This window comes from Notamacropus eugenii, chromosome 6 (genome assembly GCF_028372415.1).
Source record: "Notamacropus eugenii isolate mMacEug1 chromosome 6, mMacEug1.pri_v2, whole genome shotgun sequence".
Classification (NCBI taxonomy): domain Eukaryota; kingdom Metazoa; phylum Chordata; class Mammalia; order Diprotodontia; family Macropodidae; genus Notamacropus; species Notamacropus eugenii.
In genome coordinates this window covers 11,595,155-11,621,024 of record NC_092877.1, presented here as the reverse complement: position 1 = coordinate 11,621,024, position 25,870 = coordinate 11,595,155, and the positions used below count along the sequence as shown (strand labels likewise).

Here is a 25,870-nt window from a genome sequence, read left to right as displayed (position 1 = left end):
TTGCCCTCCCGAATGCTTGCATCAGTTCATAGCTCCACCAATAGTGTATTAGTGTTCTACTTTTCCCACATCCCCTCTCACATTAATCATTTTCCTTTTCTGTCATATTAGCCAGTCCAGGGGGTGTGAGGTGATGCCTAAGAGTGATTTGAATTTGCATTTTTCCAATTGGTAGTGCTTTAGAGCATTATTTTCATGTGACTAGAGATAGCTTTAACTTCTTTGTCTGAAAATTGCCTGTTTATATTCTTTGACCACTTATCAATTGGGGAAAAGACTTGTCTATTTTTTGTTTATAAATTTGACTTAGTTCTCTAAATACTTGAGAAATGATTACTTTATCAGAAATAATTACTGTAAAATTTCTCAGTCAGGTTTCTGCTTTACTTCTAATTTTGGTTGCACTGCTTTTGTTTGTACAAAAACATTTTTAATTCAATTTTATATAATCAAAATTATCTATTTTTCATTTTAATACTCTCTTTATCTTGTTAATTTTTTTTCTTGTCCTAAATCCTTCCCTTCTCTATAGATCTGACAGGTAAAGTAGCCCACGCTCTCCTAATTTGCTTGACTGTGGACAACTCTTGAAAAAACTGTGAAGTGTATAGGCTATGATTTTGTTCTTTTTTTGCTTCAATACACTTCTTCCCTTTCTTCTGGGTGGTATTTTCCTCACTCCCTATCTGTCCCTCTTGCTCTCCAGGTTCATTTTTCCTAAGCTAGCATCCTGCACTCTTAATACAAGTATTCAACATCTTCTCCTAACAGAATTCACTATGTACAAATTTTTGAGTGAATTCCACAATTATTATGAAGCATCTACCGTGTAGATGGCCCTATGCTAGGTTTGGGGTCTACAAAGATAGAACTACGAAACTCTCCCTACCCTTGAGGTGATTATATTCTATTGAGAGATAATTTTTACATCACTTTTTTTTTAAAATTTTCAGGAGTCATCATTGGCCAGGTGTTGTAGGATGCTTCATTGCCCTTCAGTTAATTTGAAAGTTTGATTCTTTGGTAGATTGTGTCCCAAGGATTGTGACTAGGATATTATTGATGTTAAAATGAAAAGTCTTTTCATTGACACAAATGCAATCTATATCACTCTCTTTGTCCTGTTTAATTTGAAACATATCTACTGTTTATCTATGATGGCTGACCAAGATATATGGGCTGATGAAACAACAAACATTGTCAGAATATAACAGATAATTCAAAATGGTATAGCAAGTGGAGTAATAGATAAAGATTTAAGAAAAACCTGGATCAAAGTGCCATCTCTGGCATTTATTTCCTTCACTAGATTTATTAGCATGGACAAATTACTTAACCTTTCTGAGCCTCAGTTCCCTCATCTGCAAAATAGGAATAAAACTAATCTTTATAGTTCTTACCTCACAGGCTTATCACAAGACTCCAAAGAATTCATGTACATAGAGTATTTTGAGTCAGTTATTATATTTTCCTTAAAAATGTATAAAAATAAACTATTATTCCAAAGAACCATATTCCAGTCTATAGGCATTAGAGGAAGTTTGATGTATACTACATTTTTATCTGACTCCATCATGCTGGGTAAGGAATTGGGCTATGTAGCCAAAGGAGGTTGGGTTTAGAATGATGGAAAAAAAAGAGTGTTTTTGAATGGTCCCTAAGGAATGGGACTTACAAATTGAGAAGTCGGGTGTGCACCACTTGGATAATGTTGGAGGCCTTGTTGTATGATTTTATGAGTTTGTTCTCAGCAGCCCACAGGGAAAGTAGATGAAATACAGTACCCTCAAAAAGATAATGGATTTGGAGTCAGGGGACTTGGGAGTCACAAGCTGACTTTGCCACTTACTACCTGTATAACCTTGAACAAGTTACCTTAACTCTCTGGGACTCAATTTACTCCTCTATAAAATAAAAAGGACTATCATGTAAATAGGTTTGCAAAATGCTTTCCATTTATCACTTAATTTCCATTTATCATTAGCCATTTATCACTTCCTCACAATAACCCTCTGAAATTCATGCTATTATCATCCCCACTTTATAGATGAGGAAAATAAAGCCCAGAGAATGGAAGTGATCATCAAAGGTCACAATATTAAATAAAGATCTGAGAAAGGCTTTGAATTCAGGTCTTCTAAGTCCCTAAGTCCAGCACTGTATCTGCTTTTTTAACTTGCTTCAACTGATGTTGGATTACATCTAAGGTGCCTTGCACCTACAAATATTTGATCCCATGATCTGACAAGAGACCCTACAAATCCCCTGATAAAACATATACACAGTCTATTAGTTGTGTGACCAATATAAGAAAAGAGTGCATCCTGTTTTGTTCTGTGCTTAACAGTCACTCTCATACATACAGACAATAACACTGTCAGTGGTGTCATCTTTGACTCTGAAACACAATAGGATTCTTTGAATCTAAGATTTTAGAAAAGGAAGCTGCTTAAAGCGATGTTAAATGGGATTCATTGGTAATGGCTCACCTTGCATTCAAAGTTAATTGGATAGCTAAAATCCCAGCTTACTTTTAATATGTATCATTTTTTAAATGTCCCAAGATAAATCTTCAAATTTAAAAACAAAAATAAGACAAAAAGAGATAGAACAAGATACAAAATGATATATTTCCTGATCTCTGGATTTGGATTTCCCTCATTCTAGCAATAAAGCTTTATTTTTAACCCATTTTCTCCCCTACTGTGCTTATATATAAATGGTATTCTTTCTCATTTAATCTGTTTAAGCATGGTGCTCCATCCATTATTTCAGTTCACTCTATGGCACAAGTAATATTTGCAAAAAGATTGGTCATCTAAATCTATGTGTAAATAAACACAAATCATCTATGACCTAATTCCATGTAGTTTCACTGTTTATTCATGACCCATTATTTCATTTTTTTTTATATTATACCTGAAGACATTAGGATGAAAATTCAAAAGTGGAATGGAGCATCTAAACAGCCATGTGCAAAACAAAATAGGACAGGTGGTATAGTGGACAGAGCACTGGGACTGAAGTCAGGAAATGTGCACTCAGATACAAGGCAACTCATCTCATTTTTCTGAACGTAGTTTCTTTTTCCAGAAAATATGCAATATAAGTTCTAAGGAATGAAAGGCAGGAAGGTGGAATGAACAGGGGCCAGGATTGGAATCCAAAAGATTTGGGTCCTCATGGTGCTCTGATACAGTCTGTGACAGTGGGCACACACTTAATCTCTCAGTCCTCTAAGACTAAATTCTAGATGACTTTGGTGGAAAAAGTTTCTACACTGACATTGCCCCCATGGATGACATCACATCACAGGTGATTTAAAATTAACCAGGAATAAACAAACAGACAAAGAAATAAAAAACAACAACAGCAAACTTCCATTGCCTACCTTGGAGTTTGGGGATGAAAATGCATTGAATTTCTAAAACATTATAGAAATGAATTGTTTTTCTTGTTAATCAAGATATGTGAAAAATATTTTCTTAAGTCCTTTTCAAATACTCTATTTCTTATACCCAATATCAATTGTCCTCCCCATACTTCCCCCAGATAAACAACATAATTTTTCTTTTGTTAGAAATATGTAAATCAGGAAACAAATAAATGTGTTTTTCAGTAGATAGAGCTTGAGAAAATAGGTTCAAATTTTTACTTTTGCTGCTTACTATGTGATGACTTTCGGTACATCATTTTGTCTTCCTGGGTCTGAAGTTCCTTGTCTTTGAAATGAGGGGGTTGTACTAGACTGTGTCTGAGATTCCTTCTGCCTCTACCTCTGATTTTTATTTGATGTTGTAATGTATTCATACATAACTTTTCAGGTGATGGAAAGATGTGGATTCTAATGCAGAACAACAGTCCACCACGCAAGTAAGAATCTACTCTTTGGAAAACAATTTGGAGGTATATCATATATTATTTATAAAGAACGCGGTAGAAAGGAAAGAATACTAATTTTGAAGTCAGATGGCTTCCAATTTGAATGCTGATTATATTATTTTTCTACCTCTGGGATCTTGTGTCCATTTCCTTTCTGTCAAATATTTCATTACTTACAAAATGAGAAAAGTTGGATTAGGGGTTCTATACAGTTATTTTCTACTATAGTTTCATTCATTTGATTGTTAAGCTATGATTCCATGATTAGGTGAAATACCTTCACTTTGTAGAAGATAAAATAGAAACTCTGGGAAATTGTGACTTATCCAAGGTCACAAGACATTGACCCTTGTATCTAAGTCTTCATCTAATGTCAATGACTGTGTGTGTGTGTGTGTTTGTGTTTGTAGCTGGACTATAATCAAACTGATTATCTTGTGTCTCACTTAGAAGGTTTTATAGAGTTGTATTCATTCTTAATTTATTTTTATTATGATACTTTATTATTATCCTAACAGTGAGAACAATCCCAAAGTAAGAAAAGTAGCATTTCCTGAAGGCAGGAGGGTTCTCCCTCACTTGGGATCTTTATAGAAAAATTTCATATCATTTGTCACATATGCTGCAGAGAGGAATTTTGTTCAAGTTGAACTGTATTGAATTTTTAAGTCTCTTCTAGCACAAGAATTCTATGATTCTGTGATATATCATTTCTATATTCCAATATGTGGACTCTATATAATAAATTATAAGTAGTCTTTTCCTGTATTAACATCTTATTTTATTGCTTATAACTTATACAAGTTACATATTAATTGCATATTCCCCTTCTTTATATTTTCAATTTCATCAGTATTTATTTTGAGGGATACACACACACACACACACACACACACACATATACACACATACATATATATGTGTATATATATATATATATATAATTTTATGTATTTTTGCTTTCAACATTCACTTTTAGAAGGTATTGAGTTCCAAAGTTTTTCCTAATCTCTCCCCTCCACCCACCCCAAGGCAGCAGTGCACATTCTGATTACCTGTTCTCCCAATCTACTCTCCCTTCTATCACATTCCTCCCTTCTTTTATCCTCAGACCCTGTATTTCCTTGTAGGTCAAGACAGATTTCTATATCCTATTGCCTGCATGTCTTATTTTTTGTTGCAGGTAAAAACAATTTTTAACATTCATTTTTAAAACTTTGAGCTACAACTTCTCTCCCTTTCTCCTTCCTCACCTATCCCCCCTGAGAAGGCAAGCAATTTGTTATAGGTTATACATGTTCAGCTATGCAAAACACTTCCATAATAGTCTTGTTGTGAAAAACTAACTATATTTCTCTCCATCCTATCCTGCACTCACTTATTCTGTTCTCTCTTTTGATCTTGTCCCTCCCCAAAAATGTTTACTTCTAATTACTCCCTCCTCCCATTTGCCCTTCCTTCTATCATTCTTCCCCCATTTATCACCTGTTCCCTACTTTCCTGTAGCATAAGATAGATTTTCATATAAAACTGAGTGTGCATGTTATTCTCTCCTTAAACCAAATGTGATGAGAGCAAGGTTCCCCTCCATTGAACAAGCTGTTTTTCTTTTTTCTTGGCCTATTTTATGTGAAAGAAAATTTTCCCCATTCTATTTCTCCCTTTCTCCTTCTCTTAATATATTTCTCTCACCCCATAATTTTATTTTTTTAGATATCATCCCTTCCTATTCAACTCACACTGTTCCCTCCGTCTATATGTAAACAATCCCTACCACTACCCTAATACTGAGAAATGCCTCAAGAGTTACAAATATTATCTTTCCATGTAAGAATGCAAACAGTTCAACTTTAATAAGTCCCTTATGATTTTTCTTTCCTGTTTACCTGTACATGCTTCCCTTGACTCTTGTATTTGAAAGTCAAATTTTCCATTCAGCTCTGCTCTTTTCATCAAGAATGCTTGAAAGTCCTCTATTTCATTAAATGACCATCTTTTCTCCTGAAGTATTGCTTTCAATTTTTCAAGGTAGGTGATTCTTGGTTTTAATCCTAGCTCTTTTGAACCATGGAATATCATATTGCAAGTCATTCAATCCCTTAATGTAAAAAATTGCTAGATCTTGTGTTTTCCTGATTATGTTTCCACAATAGTCAAATTGTTTCTTTATGGCTGCTCACAATATTTTCTCATTGACCTGGGGAATGAAATCTGGAATTTGACTAAAACATTTCTACGAGTTTTCCTTTTGGGATCTCTTTCAGGAGATGATTGGTGGATTCTTTCGATATCTATTTTACCCAGTGGTTCTAGAATATCAGGGCAGTTTTCCTTGATAATTTCTTGAAAGATGATATCTAGGCTCTTCTTTTGATCATGGCTTTCAGGTAGTCCAATAATTTTTAAAGTGTCTCTCCTGGATCTATTTTATGGGTCAGTTGTTTTTCCAATGAGATATTTCACATTTTCTTCTATTTTTTATTCATTTGGTTTTGTTATAATTTCTTGATTTTTCATAAAATCATTGGCTTCCATCTAAATGCTCCATTCTAATCTTTAAGGAATTATTTTCTTCAGTGAGCTTTTGGAACTCCTTTTCCATCTGGCCAATTCTGTTTTTCAAGGCCTTCTTCTCCTCCTTGACTTTTTGGATCTCTTTTGCCATTTGGGTTGAGCTATTTTTTAAACTGTTATTTTCTTCAGCATTTTTTGGGTCTCCTTTAGTAAGCAGTTGACACATTTTTCTTAATTTTCTTGCATCACTCCCATTTCTCTTCCCAATTTTTGCTCTACTGCTCTTACTTGATTTTCAAAATATTTTTTGAACATTTCCATGGCCTGAGACCAATTTATATTATTCTTTGAGGCTTTGACTTTGTCGTCTCCTTCTGCTTGTATATTTTGGTCTTCCTTATCACCAAAGTAAGATTCTATAGTCTGATTATTTCCCATTTTTGCACATTCCCCAGCCATTCATTTTACTTTTGAACTCTTTGTCAAGGTAGTTCTCTGATTCCAGTGGGGTTGGGGAGTGTACTGTCAGTTCCCCTCACAATCTGCAGGCCTAGAAATAGCTACTGCCACTCTCCCTGCTGTTGCTGCCATGGGCTCCTCTATCCCTACTACCCTGAGCCTGGGGTGTGATCACTCTACTCTCTCATGCAGGTTCCACAGGTTTTGTTTTTTTTTTTTTCCACTGACCTTCCAATTTATCCTCTGCATTTTGGGGTCCTGAAGTCAGGAAACTGCCACAGGTACAAGAGATTCAACCCCCCCTGCCCCCATACCTACTAAGGTCCCATTTTTGCTGGCATGGCCCAAGCTAGACTGAACTCTGCTCCCAATGTGGTGTGATAGACCTTTCTGTCGACCTTCCAGGCTGTTTTGGGCTGTAGATTTACTTCACTCCATCATTCTGTGGGTTCTGCAGCTCCAGAATTTGTTTAGAGTCCTTTTTAACAGGTATTTGACTCAGCTTTGGGGGAGAGCTCTAGAAAGTCCGTGCTTTTTTACTCCCCATTCTGTTCTTTCTTAAAGGCAGAATCACCAAGTGTCAGAATATGAAGGGTGCTTAAACCATGAAATCTCGTTTTCAATTCTGATAACCCTTATTTACTGTATGAGTTTGGGCAAGATGCCTATGCCCTCTGAGTCTCAGTTTCCTTATTTGAAAATGAGAGGGCTTGACTAAATAATATTCCATTTTGTGATCATTTGTACAAGAAAATAGAATTGTGAAAATTAGAAGAAGTTTTAGACCAGAGTTTATTAGAGGTAGAAGAAAGAAAATTGTATGTCAGAGTCTAAACTTGGAGTCATGATAGAGTTGAGTTCAAATTCCTCCTTTGTCTTTATAAGTGACCCTGTGTAACATCCTTAATCTCTGTGTGCTTCACTATCTTCATCTTCAAAATGTGAATAATAAATTCTGTAGTACCTCAGATAGTTGTCAGTTCAAATGAGACAAAATCGTAAAATACTTAGCAAACTTTAAAGCCCAAGGTAAGTTCCAGGAATTATTACTATACTTATCATTAGCAAAGAATAGAATTTTTAAGCTTGAAGAGACATAAGAACATAGGAAATTAGAGTTAGAGAAAGGATTTAGAGTTCATGTCCAAACCCTTCTTTTTACAGACGAAAAAAAATGTCTACAAGATCACAGAGACGGAATACCTAGCAGAGATTAGAATGTATTATGTATTAAATTATCTGTGACAACAAGTATAGACATATACTAGAGAAAAATTTGGGCTAATTATTAAGATGGTTTTTAAATATTAATATCATTTATATTAATATTTTGCCTATAGATATGATTAACACATATAAACCTCTCTCAGCTAGACCTGTGTTCTAACGATTCTAATACCTGTTCCTTGCCTAATAGTTATCAGTGATGTGGCCTTTAAAATATGAACTTCAAAAGGTTGAATGCAGGTAGAGTTTCTCCTATGTTTTAAAGAAAGTTCACACATGTCAAGAAAGCAATGGCCCAATACAAATCCTGGCAATTTCCACTTGAAACATTGAATATCAAAACCTGTTAATGGGGTACAGGCAACTAAAAACATGGAAATAACTTACATTCCTAGAGGAATTTAAGGCTTACAACAACCTTTTTTACCAACCCTGGGAGAAAGGAAGTACTCTGTTTTATAAGTGAAGAATCTATGATTCAGAGTGCTGAAGTATTTCCCTGTGATATTAACTTAGAATAACATATTTAACAGGTATCAAAAGTAGAACTCAATCCCAGGACTCCTGAGTCTAAACCAATTGCTCTTGCCATCATGCAATGTGGCTAATTATAGGTTCAAAAGTTTAGGGCCCATCCAAAATAAAGATTTACTTTTGAGATGGGTACTTTAACCAAATCAGTGAACACCAGATGGCATCTAATCTCACTATGCAATGAAAGTTAATCTCACAGTTGATGTTGTTCAGTCATTTCAGTCACATCCAACTCTTTCTGACTCCCTAAGATACTGGAGCAGTTGATGATTTCCTACTCCACCTCAATTTACAGATGATGAAGTGAGGCAAACAGGATTAAGTGACTTGTCCAGGGTCACACAGCTGGTTAGTGCCTGAGGCCAGCCCCACAGACCACATACGAAATGAGTGGTTCTCCAAACTTTGACTGAAGACTACTCATGATGGTAGATGACCCTCATTAGAAAGTCAATTCTTTCTACTTAAGGGTATGTTGCTTTTTGTCAGAAGCATTTCTATACATTAAAAAAGATACCTCTGCTATTTCTACTGAGTTTCTAGTTTTCCCTTCTAGGGACAAATAAACAAGTCTAATCTCTTTTCCACATGACAGCTACTCAAACCTTTACAGATAGCAATCATTTCTTCTAAATCTCTTTTCTGGCCTAAACATCCTTTGTTCTTTTAAGTAATCCTTATATAACAGTTCTTCTGAGGGGTTTGAATCAACTGCCTTGGGAAAGGGGTTCTAAGTCATTAAAAATAGTTGTAGTCATGGTAGAGAGGAAATGAAAGTGATCACGGTATTGGAATTGTAGGATAGAGTTTTCTGTAGAACTGTTTTTGGTTTTGAGAAAAAGAGAGAGAGAAAGAGGAGAGAGGAAAGAGGAGAGAGAGAGAGAGAGAGAGAGAGAGAGAGAGAGAGAGAGAGAGAGAGAGAGAGAGGAGAGGCAGAGGAGGCAGGCAATAATGTAGACATCAGAAGCAGCTATAGAAGACGCTGATTTCCAGGAGACTGACTCTAAGTCTTGTGGAGTCTGGAGACCTTGCCTTTCCTCAGTTTGCAGTCCAACTTATTAAGAGAATACCAGGAGAGAGTGACTGAGTTAAGACTTTTTCAAAAACTATTGGAGCACTGGTGAGCCTACATTACTCTGATGCTCTCTCCTCTTTCATTCCTGTGTAGACAATACATAGAGGATTTCATTGCTAAGTATTTGATAATTGAAATTTTATTTCCTTTTTTCATATCTTACTTTATTTTATTTATTTAATGTTAGACTGGTATTTCCTATCTCGCTCTGGTTGGAAGTGGAAGAGTTAACTCTTGTCCTGATTCCCAGTAAAGACTGGCAGGTCAAGTTGAACTTGCTCATTTTGCATTTGTGATACTTTGCCCCAGCTTCCACTTTCTCAGCAGCAGGTACTACAGGGATGTGCCTCTGTGCTCTTAATATACACATTCTTCTTAACAGTGTAAAGCTTTTATGAAAACTGAGCAAAAAAAAATAACAACCAGATCTAAAAAGGCAGAAATAACAAACATGTTTTGTAAGTCCTAAGGTAATAGAAACATTGATTAATAAAATATGCCCAAAAGAGAGAAATGGACAAAGGAAGTAAGTAATAGTATCCTCAATGTCAAAGAACAAATTAATAGAAACATACTAAAGAGATTGATAGGGTAGCTAGGTGGTATAGTGGCTGGAGAGCCAAGTCTTGAGTCAAGAAGACTCACCTTCTTGAGGTAAATCTCAGCCTCAGACACTTACTGGCTGTGTGACCCTGGGCAAGTCACTTAACCCTATTTCCTCATCTATAAAATTTATTGAAGAAAGAAATGGCAAACCACTACAGTATTTCTGGCAAGAAAACCCCAAATTGGGTCATGAAGAGTCAGACATGACTAAAGAAAAATTACTTAACAGTAACAAAGAGATGGGTTAGCAATGAGGCAACATGCCAAATTTTATGGGATATTTTTGTAAGTCATCTTCAGAGGAAAATATATACTTCTTAAAACTTATATTAATAAAATGGGGGTGGTGGTGAAGAGAAACAAGGCCAAATGCTGAGCATGCAATTTCAAAAGGGAGAAAGTAAGCAATTTAGCTAATCCAAAGCAAGTAAACATAATAATAATCAATGAATGGGTAGAGATACTTGAAATAATTTTAAAGTATTATATGGTAGATAAACAACTAAAAGTTGTATTATTTTTAAAAAAGATGAATTCCAGTAAATTATCAGTTGATGAGAGACAGAGAGAGGGACATTGAAAAATAAAGACAGATAAACACAGAATGAATGGAAAATTCGAGGTAATAGTCCCCTTGGGAAGACTTGGGCTCAAAGCAATGACTGGAAGAATTGGATTCCTCATAGCCTTGGAAAGAGAGCTAGCCTTGGCTAACTAGAGTTCAGGATCTACACACACACACACACACACACACACACACACACACACACACACACACACACACACACACACACACACACACACACACTTATACACCCTCTACTGAGGGAGGCATAGAATCCTCACAGCTAGAATGAGTTTTAGTGACCGTAGTCCAAATCTTTGAGTTTTAGGGTTCAGAGAAGATGTCTTACCCTGCTTTGTAGCATCATAGTTATAGATCTAGGGCTGGAAGGGATCTTAGATGTAATCTAGTCTAACCCCCTCATCTTTTAGTAGAGGAAACTAAGATCCCAGAAAGGATAAATGTCTTCTCCAATTCACATATGGAATTAAGTAGAATTGCTGGGATTCTGGGACAGCCATGGGACCAAGTAGAGAGATTGCTATGCCTGAAATCAGGAAGACTAACCTCAAATACTTGTTACCTGTGTGACTTTGAGAGAGTCACTTAATTCTGTTTACCTCAGTTTCCTCATCTGTAAAATAAACTGCAGAAGAAAATGGCAAAGCATTTCAATATCTCTGCCAAAAAAACCCCAAATGGTGTGATAAAGAGTCAGATATGACTTAATCTACTGGACAACAATAAGCTGAGAGTACAATGTAAGTCCTTTGGGCCCAGATTTATGCCTTTCCCTGCTCTAAATTAACGTAATAATGAAACAAAGTAGACTACTCAGAAACTAACATCCAAGTACAATTTGCTGACAATTGCTTCGTAAAGACTTGAGAGTGTGTTTTTGTGAACAATGGAGTATTTCAATAGTAAACAAATTACATTTGGCAAAGAAATGAAATATTTTGTTTTTTTTTTCTGTTTTCTTTTTTTACTGTGTATTTATAGTCATAGGAAGGGAAGTTCAGAGGCAATAAAAAAAACTGGACATAAGAGATAATAGTAAAAACATGGAGGTGGGGGAAATGATTTCTGGCAAGATAGTCTGACCTTTATGAAGAGAATTGACCTCCAGTCATCTCAGAAATATATCAAAGACATTGCTACAGAACTAATATATATTGGAATAGGAAAGGCACTGGACCTTAAGATCAAGGCTATTCCTGGGAGTTACGGCTCTGCCAGTTGCCAGTTGTGTAGCTCTGAGTTAATCAGATCTGCCATGTGAGCTTCCATTTCCTCATCTGTAAAATGGGATTGATAATACCTCTACCATCTACGTCAGTGGTCATAAGGAGCAAATGTCAAAAAATATGGAAATAACCTTATAAAACACTTAAAAAATTCTCAAATCTTAAACTATATTTCCTAGGGATATGATGAAAACCTTATCTAGTTATCTCTCAGTGGCATCACTATGAACATCTTGTCTTTATTTAAAATTCCCTGCGTTTATAAATTGATGTTTCCTTCATAGATATTTCTGAGAATCAGTATGGTGTTGTAGAAAGGGTCTCAGAGACAAACAGTCTAAGTTGCCTCTGGACAAGTCAATTTCACCCTATGAATTTCAATTTCCTAACTTAGAAAACAGGGGAGGGAGGGGAATAATAATTTTATTATCTATTTCAACCTAGTCCTTGTGAGGAAAATAGTAAACTTTCAAATGAAATATCTGTTCAAAATTCCAGAAACCACGAATAACAGACTAACATGGGGAAAATGTTATAAGTATTCTAACTATCAACAAAGCATCCAGAACCAAGAAATCCTATATTACATGGCCATAAAGTAATATTATGTTAGTTTACTATTGATTAACAGAGGAAAGCAAAAAAAAAAAAATTTAGTTGTAAGATTATAAGCAACAAATCCAAAAATGAAACCCTGTCCAATTGGAAAGAATAGCTAAGAGCTATTGAAGGCATAGAACTTATCATCTCCTTCTGGAAAGTGCTTCTATGTGCATAGATGATGTTGAAATAATGGATAGAGTATATGGCGTGGCATCAGGAACAAATCACTAAGTATGGCCAATATTATTAGTCTCATTTTACAAAGAATGTAAATGAAACAAAGAGACACAAATGACATAGAGTTGGTTGGTAGCACGTTAGATGAAACCCCAAGTTTGTTGATTCCTGTGTTAGAAGGACTAGATGGTAGAATTTCACTATAAAATATCAAGGTATGCAAGTTTCAGAGATGTATAACTTATCCTAACTTTACTTCAAGACAAATAGTTGGCACAGGGAATCGAGTACTGGGCTTCAGAGTTAGAAAGGCCTGAGTTCAAATCCTGCCTCAGACACTTACTATGTGATCCTGGACAAGTCACCTAACTTTTATCTGCTTTTATCACCATTTTTAAAACAAATTCTTTTTCCTAGGGTGGTTGTTTAGATAAAATAATATTTGTAAAGCACTTTGTGAACCATAAAACACTATATAAATGCTACCTAACATAAGGAATATTGTAAATCATGCTTCACAGTGCAAAGGAGAAAGGCATGGGAATAAAAGATTTTACAGTACCCAGAGGGCTTAGGACTGAGGATTCCAGAAAAGAAAAAGGAACCTAGTATAAAATTCAGCTCAAGATAAGACTAGAACAACAGATTGAGGGAAAGGGGTGACCAGTGAGAAATACGGACAATTAGATGGAAAATTCCCCTCACAAATCAAAATACTATATACATGTCTCTTTACATATGTGTATGTATATATTTGCATGTGAATGTGTACTGCACACTGGGTCTGTGATTGTTCTTGAACAGAGAAAAAAAAAGAAAGTAGAAGAAAAGGAAAAGAGGAGGCCTATTCAATGACAAAATGACTTCAAGGAGACACTTTGCAGCACATATTTCCACAGTAGAGAACAAGATGGAATCCAGGCTCCCCTTATCTAATTTAAACACCTGGAATCACTGAAAGAACACAGCCACTTAAACTGGAGAGAGCCCCTCAGCTAAACAAACATGTGACAGTCCTTGTTAATCACAAAGACCTGTTGTTTCAAAAAGAAAATGAGGAGAAAAATCACAGACTTTAGGAACTATCCCTAAATCCTATAATGATTAGGAGGCTAAACGGACCACTATTTAGCAATCACTCACCTAGGGCAATGCTAGGAGATTTTGATGGCAACCACTTTGATTTAAATAGGTCACATTTTCTGATTTAGAAAAATCATTAAAATCCAAACTCTTACTAACTTAAACATTTTAACCTTGAAATGTCTTTTTTTTTCCCTTCGTAGATTATTTGTAAGTTTTCAGCCTGGGCTCTCCTCCTTTTCCGTACGCAGAGAAGTGGTATTGTGGGTTGAATGTAGGAATTATAGTTAACAAGAGCAAAGTTCACATATGCTCTTGATCTTTTATAAGCTATGTGACTCTTGACATGTCACTTCCCCAATCTCAGCCTCATTTTATTTATCTGTAAAATGGATATATTACTAGTACCTAGCTCAAAAGGCTGTCATGAACATCAAAGGAGATGCCATGTAGAACACTTGGAAAGCTTAAACTGATGGATGAATGTTAGCAAATACGACCAAGGCTGTATTTATCACATCGCTTCCATGACTTTGTGGCTACATACTTCCAGAGATAGTTTTCAACATTCAAAGAACTGAATCTGTCAATAGAGTATGCTGTTGTTGGCAGTCAACAGTTGTCCCATTTGTCAGATGGCTCCAAGTACTTGTGGTTCAGTCATTTGTTTCAGTTGTGTCTGACTCTCCATGACCCAATTTGGAGTTTTCTTGGCAGAGACACTGGAGGTTTGGTCTCTCCTTCTCCAACTCATTTACAGATGAGGAAACTAAGGCAAACAGGGTTAAGTGACTTCCCCAGAATCACACAGCTTCTAAGTATTAGATTCTAACTCAGGAACATGAGTCTTCCTGAGTCCAGGCCTGGTATTCTCTCTACTGCACCATCAGACTGCTCTACTAAGCTTAAAATATTGGAGTAGTGAACTGAGGTGGCGAATATTATCACTTGTCTTGTCTTCCATGAAAACATTTATTTTTATTTAAAACATATTTCATGGCAGTTCTTGTGATAAGTACAAATAAATGCACTGAAATAATCCTATTAATAATAAAAACAGCAATAAAACTAGTAATAAATAGCATTTATGTAGCTCTTCCTATGTGCCAGGACCTGTACTTGGCACTTTATAATTAGTATTATCTCGTTTGAGATTTCACTGAGATCTCGAACATATCACTGAGATCAAGATGAGGGGAATTTGATATGAATAGTATCTTCCAAGGGACACACACACACATACATATATGCATGTATGTGCATGTATATGTATGTACAAATACACATATACATGCATATATAATTTCAATATCATAATAGTCATGGAGATAGTGAAAACTATGTTTGAAAATGATTCAAAGGTATTACTTCTTAAAAAAAGAACAAAAAATGTAGATCAGTTTAATAGCAAAAAGCAATAAAAAAAAAAACTAGAAGCAATCAAACAAGGAGCTCACAGAAAGCCTAATCGTGCGCTACTGGGAGTTGAGGTTCCTGTTTGATGAGAACTGCTGGGCAAAGAACAAACAGGATAATTGAAAAAATAGGAAAAAGAGGAAGGAGAAGGAGAAGAAGAGGGAGAGGGAGAGGGGGAGGAAGAGGATAGCAAAGAGGAGGAGGAGATGATGAATATAGAAGGAAGTGTATCAGAATATTAAAAAAATATGAACATTCAAAACCTTTAAAGGGACAGAGGTGAATTATAAAAAGCAAAACAGAAAATTTCAATCACATGACATTAAAAATACAATTGTACCAATAAAATAAAAGTAACTACAAGGAAATGATGAGCTATCAATTGGGAGAAATTAGTATAAGGTGCTCTGATAAAAATCTGAAACCCACATTACAGGAAATTTACAGAAGATAGAGTACTGGACCTAGAGTCAGGAAGACTTATCTTTGTAAGTTGAGATCTGGCTTCAGATCCTACCTGTGTGACACTAGACAAAGTGCTTAACTCTTTTTCCCTCAGTTTCCTCATCTGTAAAATGAGCTGGAGAAAGAAATGACAAACCACTCCACATAACCACCCATGTGTCCGTGGGCTATCTCTTGGCACTAAATCTTTTTTGTTCTGTTTTAATATAATATATGATTTGGACTAAATATGGTGCAGAGATCTGCCACTGTTGCGAGGTTGCCCAGGAACAGCCTTGTGAGTAAACTTTCCAAATAAATCTATATACTGGCATAAACTGCTCCTTCCTCAGTATCTCAGGTGATACCTATTCAGTGAATAGGCCTCTTTAAGAAGTAGTCAGAGAATGGCCCTTTTAATGAGTAAAAGAAAAAAAATAACTAAAAGAAGCAGGGAGCCAAAGAGAAACTGTTCCAATTGATAATCACTCTAAGTCAGCCATTAAGTGAAACATGGGCATTGAAAATGACAAGCATTTTCACTAGAGGCCCCTCCATGTGCTCTGCCTGAAACTATCGCTTAGTGTCCAGTAAACATTGTATGTGCACCCACAAGTGTCCAAGGACAAAAAGTGACAAGACCTTCAGAAGCCTTGAAGTCTAAACCCTTTGTGTGATTAGAAAGGAAACTGAGTCCTAGAAAGCTGGATAGCTCAGTGTAAGGTCACTAGTAAGCTCTGGGGATTAAAAATGTCAAGGATTTATAGAGCTTTTGAGCCAGGCTCCCTGTGTGACCATAGGAGAAACAGAGGTGTAGGGAGCTTCAGGGATCTGTATGTGATCAAGGACAATTTCCTAGACCTAGAGGTAAGAAGGGCTTCATGCTGTTTAGACTACAAATCCCCCTCCCAGGTATCTTCCTGTATCTGAGGTCTAGTGACCCAAATGACATTGTATAATCATCAAGCAGGGTCCAAGGATTAAATGTGACTAATCCTTCAGAGGCTTTAGAGTCCAAGCACTTCATATGCTTCTAAGGGAAACTGAGTCCTAGAGAAGGGCAAGGTGTTCCATTGTGTCCTGGGCCATATCCAGTCTTCCTAATGAAGACTTGTTCACTGGATCCAGATCACTGAGGAGGAGAAAGTGTGGTTGGTGACCTTGCACAACCTTCTCTCACTCAAAACAAAATCCAGTGCAAGTCATGTCATCATTTCTGTGACATCATGGTCTTCTTAGAAAACTAAGGACGAATGCAACAGCAACGTTTTCAAAATGGTGGGACCATTATTCTAGACACTGCACCCTTACAGTAGGGAATCTTTATGATGAGAATACAAAAAAAAAAAAAAGTAAAGCAAAGAAAAACCCTCTCTTTAAAAAAAAAAAACCAAACCTCAATGACTAATCATGTTCAGTTTGGAAAAAGGTCTTTTTCCATTCTTTTCAGAAAAATCCAAGTACTTCTTGCACTCTCCCAACCCCCAGTAATGAATGACTCCTAACTCCACGTTGCTTACATTTTGTAGTCTATGATCCTTTTCTCCCTAAATAGATTCCTGCCCCCAATGATACCTGTTAACCTAGTATTATCTAACATATAAATTAAATAATAGTGTCCTAAACAACTTGCAACTTTTACAAAACACTTGAACAAGAGAGATTCTCACAAATTGCTTTAAGAAATTATGTCTTGCCCTGGAGCACTTTCCCAAAACAAAGGGTTTTGAACAGATATTTTAATCTAGTTTCAAGACAATCCCACAGCACAGATTGGTCTGCAAAAGGAGACTGAGATTCCAGGTGACTTCATGTCCAAGATTTTCAATCTGATGGTCAGTAGAAAAATGTTAATATCTTAGTAACTGGTTTTCTGATGGGGAAACAGGGAATGGCACAGTCATTGTCTAAGGTTGCATTTTTAATGAATAATTTATAAAGGGAGAAAGGAGGAAATAGCATCCTCATCTCCATACTATAAAATCTAGTGGGAGTGGGGGTTAGAGAGGGAAGGATGAATATGGTGAAATCACTATATCTTTGTTAATATATCATGTATCCACCTGATTACATAAGGAAACCAACTGTTTATTGAATGGTAAATCTGCATTTCAGAACAGACAATATTTTTCTTTAGACTATTAGAAAAAATAAACAGACATGGTACTAGCTTACTTAAGTCACATAGTAAGAAAGAGATCTCTGTGGAAATATCAAGTCATAAAACTTCATGATATAATAATAATAATAATATTAAATGTAAATGTTAAATGTAAGTGTTAAATTAAATAATAATGTTAAGGTAAAAATAATGTTAAAATAATAATGTTAAAAATTATAGTGTAGTAACGTTTCCAAAGCTCATTACATATTATTTCATTTGATTATAACCACAACCCTGTGAAGTAGATACTATATTATCTCCATTTTACAGAAGAGGAAACGGAGGCTTAGAGAGGTTAAGTGGCTTTCCCAGGGTCGCATAGCCAGTATGTGAATAATTAAGAATTGGAACCCCAGTCTCCTGACTCCAAATCTAGCATTTTATGAACTGTGCCATTTAGCTCTGATAATATAATTTATTTAATTGTTGTCCTTATATCACATTGTAGGGTAGGAAAGACCCAACCATATAAGGCAGGGTAGGGTTTGTCTTCCCAGGACGGTGTCCTGCAGAGAGCTATCTATCTATTTTTAATTTCATTCACAAGGATGATGGTGTTGATCGTGGGACACTTTCAAGTATCACCCAAATCACACTCTATAAATTAAATTTATGAATGATTAAGTAGTAAATATATTTATATTTAGGAATGATGTAAATATTTCACCAACAAGTTCAATTTTTCTTCACTAAAAAATAGAACAAGAAAGATAGAGTTATTGTAAGAATTAAGACCTCAGTTAAACTGGAGGACACTGTCATCTGCTGTATATAGATTATTGTTCCTCATAGCTAAAACTAGGATTGGGTGACTAGGCATTTCACCAAAGGTACCAAAATTTAGAGGGCACAAAAATTAATCACACACAAACTTTCAACAACTTAGAAAAATTGAGTTTCTCATCTATTAGCCAGAAAAAAAATATTTAAAATAGGAACCTATATCAATTAATTCAACTTCCAACTCAACTTAATTTGTCTTAATTGCTTTTTATATTCATTTTGCATCATGAATTACAAATTTGATTTGAGTGCACCTTTTGTGTTACTCATCTAGAGGTTGCACAATGGTTAGTGACCTCTCTATTACTCACCCATAAATGCTGAAATGATCTATCAAGTATTTGAAATACTCCCTTAGAGTTAATCTCAAATCTTCTTGTTATATGGAAAAAGTGTTAAAAAGTTGACTCAGGCCCAAGTCATTTCTCCTCCCTGGGGAAGCTGATCCAGCCAAGTTGTATCTGTGTGTTTTTGTTTGTTTTAGTTTGTTTTTGTTTTTGTTTTGTTGTTATTATTGGTTTTTTGCTGTCCCCTCTTGTTTCTGGTTTTGTTTTGTTTGGGACGATAGAATTTATAGGGATATAGGTAATTGTGATGCTTAAGGTTGTGTTAAGATTGATTAACAAATAAGAGGGTATTTAAAGGATCCACTGATGGTCTTTGTATAACAGGGAGAGTGACTTTTGCATGAGGAACCTTAATTTTGATTGTCTCCAGTGAGTCTTGATGAGGTTAAGTCATATCTGTGTGTGTATGCATATGTATACATTCATATATAGGTATGTGTGTGTACATACACGTGTATGCATTTGTATGTATGTGTGTATATATATATTACCAGTAATACATGGAGTACACAGTTGGACCATAGTTTTACAGGTAGAAGGTCATACTTTCTAAACCCTTAAGCACACAGATGAGTAAATTGGCTCAAAGAGGAAAAAATGACTTGTCCAAAGTTACATTAGTATTAATTGGTTGAGGCAGTGTTTGAACCAAAGATCCTTTGACACCAGGTATAACATTCTCTTTCTACCATCTTAAACTATAGCATGCAATTTATAAAGCGAGGAAGGTGCACAAAATGTCATACTTCACTGAAAACTAGCACATTTTTGTCCTATTTTTAATTGTCATTCTATTCTCCTCCCCACTTTGGTGTACTTCAAGTGATACCTCCAAAGTTACTCTTCTATTATACTTTTGTCTGTCTCTTTTTTCAAAATTACGGCTGGATCTGAAATTCAAGAGTTTGGGTTCAAATCTCATATCTGACAATTGCCTATTTTGTGTCCTTGGGAAACTCTCAGGCATAGTTCGTCATCTACAAAATTAGTGGGGGTGTGGAAGGTGTTGGGGAGAGGCTGTACCAGATGGTTGTTAGTCTTATAAACCTATGTTACTGTGAACTTTCAACCCCAAATGATCAAAGGATGTAGGGCTTGGGCAATTTTAGAAATGGCATGGACAGGGTTAGGAGGTAATTTTTTTTTATTATTTTTTTAATGTTTAACAATCACTGCCATAGAATTGAGATTTTATCCCTCCCACACCTACCCCCCACTATCCCCCTCCCTCCCCACGACTGCACACAATTCTGTATAGGTTCTACATATACTTTCCTATTGAGTACATTTTCACTATAGTCATGCTATGTAGTTGGACTAAAATAAATGGAAGAAATCATATAACAAATCAAAACATGAAACACAAAAACATACACATACACAAACATGATCTGCTACATTCTGTGAATGACTTCCATATTTCTTTCTCTGAGTGTGGAAGGCATTTTGCCTTCGAGAACCACCATTGGGATTTTTTTTTTAAGAAGTTCTTGCGTTATTACGAAATTCCAAGTCTACCAGAAAAAACTCTCACACACTGTGGTCGTTGCTGTGCACAAAGTTCTCCTGGTTCTGCTCCTTTCACTCAGCATCGGGTCATATAAGTCCTTCCAGGCCTCTCTGAAGTCTTCTTGTTCATCATTTCTTATGGCACAATAGTACTCCATTACATTCATATACCATAATTTATTCAGCCATTCCCCAATTGATGGACATCCCCTTGACTTCCAGTTTTTGGCAACTACAAAGAGTGCTGCTATAAATATTTTTTGTACATGTGGGACCCTTTCCCATTTTTATGATCTCTTGGGGATACAGTACTAGTATCGATATTGCTGGGTCAAAGGGTATGCACATTTTTGTAGCCCTTTGGGCATAGTTCCAAATTACTCTCCAGAATGGTTGGATGCGCTTGCAGCTCCACCAACAATGAATTAGTGTTCCAACTCTCCCACATCCTCTCCAGCATTTATCATTTTCTTGTTCTTTCATGTTTGCCAATCTTATAGGTGTGATGTGGTACCTCGGAGTTGTTTTGATTTGCATCTCTCTAATCAATAGTGATTTAGAGCATTTTTTCATATGATTATAGATATCTTTAATTTCTTCTTCCGAAAATTGCCTGTTCATATCCTTTGACCATTTATCAGTTGGGGAGTGACTTGTATGATTATGCATTTGAGTCAGTTCTCTATATATTCTAGAAATGAGGCCTTTATCCCCAAGCTTAGCTGTAAAAATTCTTTCCCAATTTACTACATCCCTAGGAGGTAAAATTTTGATGAAAATGTGGTGATGAAAGAAAATATCTCACCATTTCTTAAAATCACAGATCTCATAGATTTAGAATCAGAAACTTCCTAGAAGGCCAGCTATTCAAGGTCTTTTACTTTATACCTCAGGAAAATGAGGCACAGTGCAGTTAAATTACTTGTTCATGGTAATACAGATCATTACTGGACTTGAACCTATGTTTTTGACCCTACATCTATTACTCTTCCCAGTATTCTTTCTTGTGTGCTGGCTTACCAACTTACAGTTAACCAAAGCCCATATGTATAAGAAGCTGACTAGTTGTAGAGAGGAAGTAATTTGTAGGTTTCCATGGCTGGTTCTCAAGTATCTTTCCTTTTGGAACTAGCTTCATCACAGAAGCTAAACATTGCAGAAACCAATGGAATTAGAGAACTAATTTCTCCCTCTTTAGCCAATGCTCATTAAGGTGCATTACTAAGATGATTGGAGAATCCTCTGCTGTTGGCACGGCAGAATGCCTTGTGTAGTGAGAAAAAGAAAGCATTTCATTTTTCAACTCAGATCAAGCAGGAAACAAGAATGTGTTTGGAGAGTTCATTTGAGTCTCCTTTGGTTCTTGCCTAAATAATCAGCATCCAGTTGGGCACAAGTCACAGTGTACGCTGCCAAACCACCTGGCTCTGGGATTCTGTCTTAGCTTGCTAACAAATTATGGACAATTCTTAATGGTTGTTGGTGACTGACAACATGAAGATGTAGGAAATGATGAACAGCATCAGCCATGAAGTCATTCAGAACATTCAAGGGCCCCCAAAGCATGGCATGTCACACCTTTGAGCAATAAAAAGTCAAACATTGATTTTGCCGTTTCAGAGTTCTAGCATCAGTTCAGTTCAAAATTTTGTATTCTGTGAAGTATTTTTATATATACTGGAAGCATTCATTTGTCTTTTTGAAAATAATATTCTTTTCTAGATGGGGCAGTAGATGAAGTGCTTAACCTGGAGTCAGGAAGACCTGAGTTCAAATCTGACTTCAGAAACTTCCTGGCTATGTAACACTGAACAAGTCATTTATACTGTGTTTGCCACAGTTTGCTTATCTGTAAAATGGGGATAATAATAACATCTATATTGCAGGTTGTTGTGAGGATCAAATGACTTAATAATCAGGCCTGCACAACCTGTGGCCCAACAAAGAATTTGGGGAGGTCCACAAAAAATGTAGAGAAAAACATCTTCTACATTTTTCAAGAGTTGTTCAAAATACTTTAGTGGGAGGTTGTGAAGGTCTAGTTAATAATTATAAAATGCTTAGCATAGTGCCTGACACATTGGAAGTGCTACAGAAATGGTTGGTATTATTAGTATTATTTTATTAATCCTCAGATCAATATGGCTCCTAGCAGGCACTAAACAGTATTTAATCTGCATTATTTGGGTTTCAGAATTCAAACCAAACTTTTATTAAGCATGTATGACACTGTACTAGAAGTTAGATATAAAGATATTAAAATAAATCCCTGCTTTTGAGGAGCTTTGGAAATGAAAGGTCCCTAAACCTTTGTCTATTACAAAGGTGGCAAATGAAGTATACAAATATTATTCTGATATTGCTGAATTCCTGGTATTAGAAGTAACTGAGAAAAATCTAAATAGTCACATTTTAGAGAAGGGATTTCTTTACAGGATGGGAGAGTGGAATATGGAGGATATGGTGGTGGAGTGAAACAAGTGATGGGTTATTAGACTGAGTAATGGATCTGAACTAGAAAATCTTGGTTTCCAATGATAACATAGTTGTTCGGGTAACCTGAAGACTTATTCAATTTTTCTGGTCTCTTTCTCTTCAAAATGAAGGGCAGATGGTCACTAAGTGCCTTCCAGTATTAAAGTAATATGACTCCCAAATCAAGTCAACATTAAAAACCTACTGTGTGTCAGGCAATATGCTTAGTGCAAAGTCCCTTTTTAATTCAATTTAATATAATTCAACTAGCATTTATAAAGAGCCTAATCTGTGTCATTCATTATTCAAAACAATTAAGTAAAAAAAAAAGAACTTGTCCTTGACTTCAAGGAGCTTACACTCTTACACTAGGATTCTATTTGTAATGTGCTTCATAAAATCATTAAACAAAGAAGAAAAAACAGCAGAGTATGGTATCCATACTAAGAAGAAGAATATTTATTTTTTCTTAAAATATTCTATTCTATCTAACATCTGGTTTGGCCATTTTTCTCATTGAATTAACTGATTTCCTTTGCTTTGTTGCTTTCATTTTGACTAAGTAAAATACTCCTGTCCATTATGGCTACAATAAACAAGTCTGGTGCCTAAGAAAAATCAACAAAACATCAAGGAGAAATAACATGAAAGGTGCCGTCAAATGAACCCTTCAAGTGTGGTGGGATGAGAGACATAGTGGGGAAATACCTTGGACCTCAGGATATAAGACTTCATTCTGGAGAGACACCTCCCCAAACAACAACAACAACGACACCATCCTCATCATTGTCCTCATCATCAGGAATAAGAACAATGATATCAATAATTCTGCTCCCATGATGAAGGACTTAGAGAAACTAGAGTATCATTTGCTGGAGGGGCTGAAAGAAGAAGACACAGGATGGCAAACCTTAAAGGGAATGGTTCTCCCCTGCTCATTTCTCAAGGAAGAAGGAAGTATTTATGCCTGCTGCCATTTTGTAACTTCACAATTAAACTATTTCTCGCTTACTAGGTGGAAAGCTAAGATACTTCTGCTTGCTGAAGGCCTACAAGTATCAAGAATTCCCTTAAAGTTCCAAGGCCCTGGAGAAAAGTCACACTGTCCTATCCTAGTTAGGCTTCTCCCTCCTGTATCCCCCCAAAGAATTAAAACACAAAAAAATCTTCAAGGTAGAATTGGTCTCATAGAATCTTTCTTTCATTCCATTATCAGTTTGAGGCCATGGATTAGAACAAACTTTGCCATGGACTTTTTACATAAACTGAGAGCTTGAAGGCCCCTTAGGAGTCATCTGATCTGACTGAACCTTTGAAACTGAAGTTCACAAAAGTTAATAAACTTCCCCAAACTTACATGTGACCTAGCAGGGAAAGAGGTAACTGTCCCCACTGTATGGATTAACTATATGACAATCTATGGAATCATTTCAGTGACTCTAAAATCAGTTTTGCCTCCTCATTCTTCTAGCTTCTTGTCAGAAAATAATGGTTTTCTGTATGGGAGAGGCCTTAGAATTCATCTCTCCCAACCCCTTCTGCTGGTAGAAGAATCTGAGGCCCAGAGAGGTCATGTATTACCCAAGCTCACCCACATGGCAGGGACAGGATGTAATCTCAGGGCCTGGGATCATGCATCCAGAATTCTAACTTTACCACAGTATCTGATCTCCCATAGTATGTCAGGTTAGCCATAGAATCTCATGTTCACACCCGAGACACAATCATCAGAGTCCCATATTCATATATGAAGATACATCATGTTTTCACATATATATGTGTGTATATAGTATAATAAATATATACGTGATATTTTTTAAGAATCCTTTTTTCTCAAAACAGTACAAACATAACAGTAGACTGAAAATAGAAACCATCATAATAATGATTAATCATGACTGACAATTTGAGTGCTGTTGTCTTAAAATACACCTGCGTCAAAAGGCTCCCTGCAGTTAAATTTCTGTTGCTGAAAGGGAATGCCCTCATTTGCATCTCCTGCAGGCAGAAGATCCTGGGGCCTGGTAGCAGATCTTTGCCTGCAGGTTTAGCAGGGGCTTCCACCCAAATATCTTACTGGGTTCAAGGAAGTTAACGTGGATTGCAGATTTCATAAACAAAGTTGACTCTTGTTATCACACAAGTTCATCCGCCTCTGGGTTGAAATAGGACAGCTGTTTAATAGTTTAGGATGGTACTAGGCAGTGGAGAAGGGAGGGAAAAGAAGAACAGCCTGACTCACCAAATGTGTGTTCCTTTGCAGTCACACAAACATCAGAATTATGCAGATAAGTTGGATGCAATAGTGGGGACCTGAGAATTGAATGCCGAAGAAAACAACTGATTTGTAAAGAATTCGTAAATGATTACGTTAATAATGTAATCATTACTGCAGCACATCTCTTTTTGGAAAACATGAAGATAATCACTACCTTTTAGCCCAAAACCATATATTTGAATGTTTTGCTATCTTTAAAAATGATATATTTTGTTTTGACACAAGAGGCTATTTCCAATGAATAACTGCCTCCTGCCACACACACATCCTTATAAGATCAATTAAAATTCAGTGAACATTGTAAGTGCTTACTATATGCAAGGCCATTTACTAGGCATGAGGATTGTACAGACAGTAGAAAAGTCTACTTGGGAAATGTAAAATATACAACTAGAACTTAGTTCTGGGGCTTACTCTACAAATTCCCATTTTGACAATCACATTAAGTAAATAGAGCTTCTCTACTATCTCTTTAGGGTTCT

At 36.0% G+C, this 25,870-nt stretch overlaps 1 long non-coding RNA gene across 1 annotated transcript in view; it reads right to left on the bottom strand.

Moving 5' to 3' along the window:
- LOC140511627 (uncharacterized) overlaps nt 1-25,425 on the bottom strand; it is a 40,490-nt gene extending 15,065 nt beyond the window's left edge. The window contains exon 1 of the long non-coding RNA XR_011969595.1: nt 25,353-25,425. This is a non-coding gene — a long non-coding RNA (uncharacterized lncRNA). The remainder of the gene's footprint in view (nt 1-25,352) is intronic.
- Between the last annotated feature and the right edge of the window lie 445 nt (nt 25,426-25,870).